The sequence below is a fragment of the Capsicum annuum genome, chromosome 3 (assembly GCF_002878395.1).
Source record: "Capsicum annuum cultivar UCD-10X-F1 chromosome 3, UCD10Xv1.1, whole genome shotgun sequence".
Lineage (NCBI taxonomy): Eukaryota > Viridiplantae > Streptophyta > Magnoliopsida > Solanales > Solanaceae > Capsicum > Capsicum annuum.
Genome location: NC_061113.1, coordinates 2,842,461 through 2,849,018, shown reverse-complemented (window position 1 = coordinate 2,849,018; position 6,558 = coordinate 2,842,461). Strand labels below are relative to the sequence as shown.

The 6,558-nt window shown below is 38.1% G+C and overlaps 1 pseudogene; it reads right to left on the bottom strand.

The window, feature by feature from the left end:
* LOC107864379 overlaps positions 1-6,558 on the bottom strand; it is a 41,786-nt pseudogene that overhangs the window by 1,118 nt on the left and 34,110 nt on the right.

The window sequence follows — 6,558 nt, the reverse complement described above, 5'->3', positions numbered from 1 at the left end:
TAGTTGTTGGCGGAATTTCATACCCTTCTAGAGTGGATTTTTCCATTGATTCTCTTGGTAGTAGAAGTGGAGCTGGTGGATGTAATCGAAATGTCTCTTTTATTATGGCTTTAAAGTACGGTATATTTTGAATATCATCTTCATTCACAATGCTTTTCTGATTTCTTCTTGAACTTTCTTCATACTTTTGGATTCTTCACCAGTTCTGTCATAGCCCATACTACTACAGCTTAACTAGTGTCTGATCCAGCAACTAACACATTCTACATAAAAATTGATAGGGAGATAAAAAAATCATTGATGCAAGGGACACATTCGTGCTACATATTAGAGGTACAAAAGTATTCCATCTTTTAGTAATATAATCCGCCCAACTAATTAGTTTAAACAGGTTGTGCACTGACCTATTTGTTGACTTGAATTAACATGTTAAATTCGAAATAATATATAGGAAGGATCTCAAGGAATCAATCTTTCTTTTTAATTCGTTGTTGATCTCCTTTTTGTCAATCAATATTTAATATCCAAATCCTCGTTACTAATGCTCTTTTAATTTTAGAACACCTCAAAAATATCTATTACAATATTCTTTAAGGGGTGTATGTTCAAATTAACTTTTAAAAGATCTTTCTAATTTTTTTTAATTGAATTCCACTATATCCTATAGTGTTGAACTATATATTTGGTTAAGACAATCAAATACAAAATTATAGGATGAGAGATTGCATCATGTATTGAATTATGACCCATCACTTAGTCTTATCTTAACTCAACTCATTTTATCTCAAACAAATTTTTGAGGGTAAGACATGGAAAATTACCATGAGAAGTCCTTTTATATCCTCCAAAGCGAGATCAATTGGTGTTGATTTTTCTTTCTTCAATTGAAGCAAAAGATCAACAATATCTCCTTCCATGGATTTTGGTTTATTGGGACTGTGATGTTGCTCAATGAGTCTTCATAAAATTCATCCAAGTCCTTGAAATTCCTTTCAAGTCTATCTGTCATTCTAGTAAGTTTATCAATCCAACTTAGAGAAGGAAAAAAGTCAGATACAAAAAAACTAGCCATCATAGCTTGAGCTTCTTCGTCAAACCTAACACCAAAAGAAACTCTACAAATAATTGTACTTGTTTGTGAAATCATTATATTGCTCAAATTTGTAACTTGAGAAGAGGCATCTTGTTGAGATATTTTGTTGATCATGCTCGATACTTCATCTTCACGAATTGGCCTAAATGATTGCACTTTCTTAAGAGTAAATAGTTGAAGCACACAAATTTTTCTCATTTCTCTCTAATAGTCATTATAAGGTGAAAAGGCAATATCATTACCATTGTAAGACAATTTTTGTTGGCCAAGAAGAGAAGGTCTACTACAAAACACTAAATCTTGTGTCTTCAGTAGTTCTCTTGCTAATATTGCTGAAGAAATTGTTGGGTTCATAGTAGATGAAAGAAGTGTGAATGGAAAAATGGAGAGTAAAAGAGTGGAGGGAAGGAGACACAAAAATGGAAAGTGTACTCCCAAATTGACAAGTTTACTCTTTCTCTCACATTAGTGGAAGAAGAGAACTTGAGGGTGTTTATATTGAGAAACACTAACTCCACATGGATAGTGAGGCAAGAACTAAATGATGCCTCGCATCGTCGTCGTCGTCGCTAGGCTCAGCTTCAGATCTGGATCGATCGATGAGATCTATATTTTTGGACAAATTTTATTGGACAGAAATAAATAAATTCAATCCAAAAATAGTGTTTTGAAACTCCATTTATAAATGCATGCATGCAGTGCACTGCTTCCTTGGTTTGAATGAACTGGTGCCACTGTTTCGAATTCATGAAGTGGTGTACATTTCCGAACTGATGTTGCTCCAGAAGGTTGCATTGCTCCATGAATTGATGCACTATTTTTGAAAAAATGCTACAGAAAGTTGCAATTGTTCAATGAAAATACACTCTGATTCATGAAGTGACATGCCTGTTTGGAACAAATGCACTGTTTAGGATAAACAGACATGCATTTTCAGAAAAAAGTCACACCTCTAAATTGAACCAATGCCACCTTTTCGAAGAGGCATGTTATGGCTATAAAAACCTACTTTCTTCCACAGGTTTTGAGTATGAAATTTTTTGAATTAAAAAACATTCTTCTTGTCATCAAAATACTCTGTGTGATCATAAAAATCATTGAGTGCGTTCGTAGAATCCGACTATTTGAGGTACCATCTATAGTTGGATTGTTGGCCATTTTATTCTGAAGGAAAAATTCCACAACCTTGGGTACAGTGAGGGGAATTATTTCCTTAAGGAAACTCCGTGAATTCGGACGACTTGGCCTATTCAATTTTTGTTTCATCTTTATTTTTTGGAAAAATAAATACACCTCTTGGAAAGGTCATTTTGATCTTGTATTGAGGGTATTGGATACTTCATTGTGTTCTTGTTTATACTTGAACTCGAGTTGAAGTTGTTGTTGTAATATACAGATTCTGCATACCCGACTATATTGTGGGAAATAACAATCTTAAGGAAACAACACTATTACAGAATCTGTATAGCTTGTTTTTGGAGATTAAAGTTTTTACTTTCTACTCCACCTGAACTTAACTAGTGATTTAAAGTCATAAAAACTTCGTCACATGTTAAAGATCATTCGGTTGACACTTGGAAGTCATAAAAACCTCATTGTTAACTAGAAACAAGAAGAAAATTTTAAAGTTGCTTAATTTTATAAGTAGTATTCTAAAAATACTAAGTATTTTTTGTCTTGTGATGACAGAAAAATGGAAACTAAAAATCAAATGATGGATGCGACAACGTCTGTGGGGGCAACTAATATTGCCACATCAAGTCGCACAAATGCTCCGCCAACAATGGCACCGGCGGAGAAGCCCAGAAAATTTTCGGGCATTGACTTTAGGCGGTGGCAGCAAAAGATGTTCTTTTACCTCACCACTTTATGTCTAAAATGGTTCACTAGCGAAGATGCTCCTAAGGTGCCTGAGGGAACCTCGAAAAAAGACCGCTTCGTTATTATTGAAGTTTGGAAACATTCGGACTTCCTTTGCAGGAATTATATTTTGAGTGGTCTCCAAGACGACCTCTACAATGTTTATAGTGGAACCAAGACATCAAAGGAGCTGTGGGGGGCACTTGAACGAAAATATAAGACGGAGGATGCGAGTATTAAGAAATTTCTTGTTGCACAATTCCTGGACTTCAAAATGATAGATAGCAAATCTGTTGTCTCTCAAGTACAGGAGTTGCAAGTCATCATACATGATCTTCTAGCAGAAGGTATATCTTTTGTAGAAACGTAATTTTGTCCCTCCCCGAAATATTTTTACCATTTTTACCATAGTCTTAGTGCATGCCCTCACCCATATGATTATATCCTACAAAAATATAAAAAATAACAATTCCTAACAAATCAAATCCCTAATATTCTCTTATCCTAACAAACTTTATTCATACGCTACCCTACCCCACGCCTCTCTACCCACATACGCCACCCCAACCAAGTCACGATTTTTTCCCCTTTTATCTTAACAGATTTCAAAAAAGAGATTTTTACACTTTTTAGAAGGGGCCCACAGAGAAATATAAGCAACAACACCACAACAACCATTTTAACCATAGAATCATCTTTTCCACAAAACCAAGAGGACCGGACAACATATAGATCACATACAAAATTCAATTCGGGGACCTCATTCTTCACTCACAGAATTATTTGTCACACCCCTTTTTTAACGTACTCCAAAAAATGGATATATTTTAAAGTTCGAAAGGATTTTATTATTTAAGTGACGAGAAATGAAAATTTGTTTCGGAAAAGGATTATTTGCATTTTTATTCAGAGTCTCCACTTGGCATAATTCGGTGTGCCAAGTCACCTTTGGAAAATCCTTTTCGAAACCATTTGACTCTTAAACTGGTTTGCGAACAGAGATTCCGGCTAAGGAATTCTGTTGACCGAGGGGAAGGTGTTAGGCACCCCTCGATCCCGTGGTTCAACCACGGTCGCTTGGTAGAGTGTATCGACTATTTTTGGCATTATGAAATGTATAAACCACACAAAATAACGCAAAATAATCAAACAATAAACAAAACAAAGCAGTCCAAAACGTAAAGTCTAGTCCAATTATACAATTCAAAAAATAGAAAAAAAAATATGAAAATATAAATCCTAGCCTAAACTAAATCTAGACTAAGCTCCAATGCCTTACCCGAAGCCGCGGGCCTTCATCACGATCAGTTTTCGCCAACATGATACGTCGGGGCATTCCCCGGTGAATAAATACAAGTGATCTCGGGGCATTCCCCGGTGAATAAATACATCTGAATTAAACACGATAATCTAGAAAGAGACATTCACACGCACATTCCAACATCCCACGAAATACTTATTCCTAAATTTCGCCTACCCGACCTACGTTTGCCTACCCCCTCGACCACATATCGCATTCAACATCAACAATGTATCAAAAATATCAAAATATTTACTTTTATCAATTTTTGATTTCCGTCCCCAAATTTATTTCAAACAATACGATTAAACATGCTTCGATTTATCAATTCACTTTTCGAAGTCCGAAACCAACATCAACCAACACATAACACATATTCGAACATACCAAGCACGCAACAAATAAATCATCCACACCCACAACATCACGAAAAATAAATTAAAGATTCGGTTAGAAGAAATGGACCTCGATGAAATTAATCCTTGTCGATAATAAAGAAATTCGAAGACCAAAATACTCGACCGGAGAACCTCGATCGCGATGAATCCAACTCGGTAGAGAGAAAAGCTAATAAGACAATTTCAAAACAAGTGAGACAAACTTTACTATATGAAACCCAACCAAGAACGATGACGCGATTCGATAAAGAAGACTCGAAATCCACTATCGACGACGAATCAAGAAATAGACAAAACCAAGATCAACTAACAAACAGCAGGAAACCAAAACACAATGCAGATCGAGCTTCGGTAACGGAGAGACAGAGGCAGCGCCTGTTCTCCGGTGGTGGCACTGGTTCGCCGGCTGTTTCGCCGGACGAGTAAGCTGCGGATGGAGCCAGTGGCCGACGCGCCGCAGCCGAAGCAGCGACTACTGGCGGCGGAGCAGCAGCTGGCTTGGCTTTCTTCTTCGGCGGCGATGGAGGTTTGGTCGGTGACGGTGGGGGCAGATCTGGCGGGTTTGGCCGAGATCAGAGTGGTGCCGGTGCTAGTTCGCCGGAGGGAAAGAGGGCTCACGGCCGAGAGAGAAGGCGGTGGTCGGTTTCAAGGGGAGGGAGAGGGAGACGATGGCATTATTGCCGCCGTCGTTGGTCGGACGGAGGGCGGTGGTGGGCGTCGGCTTTGAGGGAAGGGTCTCGCCGGCGACGGCGAGAGAAGACGGCGAACGGAGGTTCAATTTCAAAGAGAGGAAGAGAGAGAGTAGAGTCTAGAGAGAGAGAGAGAAAGGGCTCATTTTTCCTTTCTTGTATTTTTGGTTCTTTTATTTGTTTTGTGTATCTGTGTATATATATATGGTATTTTCTTTTTTTGGATTATTTCTTCTTGGACAAAAAAAAGAGGGGGGTAGGGTGACGTGGGGTAGGGTATGGGGCATGGGATAGTGATGTGTTGTCCAAAATTGATAGGAGGGGTGGTTAATTTTGTTACAAAAGAATATTTGGGGATTAGGTTTGTTAGTGGGTTTGTTATTTTTGTATTTTTATGGGATATAATCATACAGGTGAAGGCACGTGGTAAAACAAGGGATAAAAATGTGTAACTTGGTCTTCGGGAGGGAAAGAATTAGGTGTCTACATCATGCCCCCTTTGAATGTAAACACGCAGTTTTTTCAGACAAAGAAGTAGACAACGAGACAAAATTTTATCCCGACCATTATTCAAAGGAAGAAACAGAAAAAAGAAGGACTACCGGGTATTGAATTAGGACAGCCTACCCACCCAAGTTATGAGGGGATCAAGTGACAGGTATCTCCAAGGATTGGCCGGAGATGGACTATACCAAGTTGGAGAGTCGAGTGAGCTTCCATCGAGGTTCCGGTCCGCAGCTCTGTTATTACATCAAAAATGAAAATTACAAGTTAAAACATACAGGAAATTACAAAAATCCTATCTATACAGCTTCTATTGGCTCTTAAATCGACCTTCATCACCCTATTCTTCAGGCGGGCTCCTGACTTGCTATTTCATCACCCTGTTCTTCAGGCGGGCTCCTGACTTGCTATTTCATCACCCTGTTCTTCAGGCGGGCTCCTGAAACCCAAAATTAAAACTAGAATGAACATTATCCCAAACAAAAATTATAGTAAAGTAGTATTTCATTTTTGAAAATGCTGTCCCATTTTCCAGGGGGGTCCTGAACAGAAAGTAAAAATTCCATTTTTCAGGAGGGCCCTGAACAGAAAGTAAAATCCCATTTTTCAGGAAGGTCCTGAGCATAAAGTAAAATCTCATTTTTCAGGAGGATCCTGAACAAAAAGTAAAATCCCATTTTTCAGGAGGGTCCTGAACATAAAGTAAAATCCTGT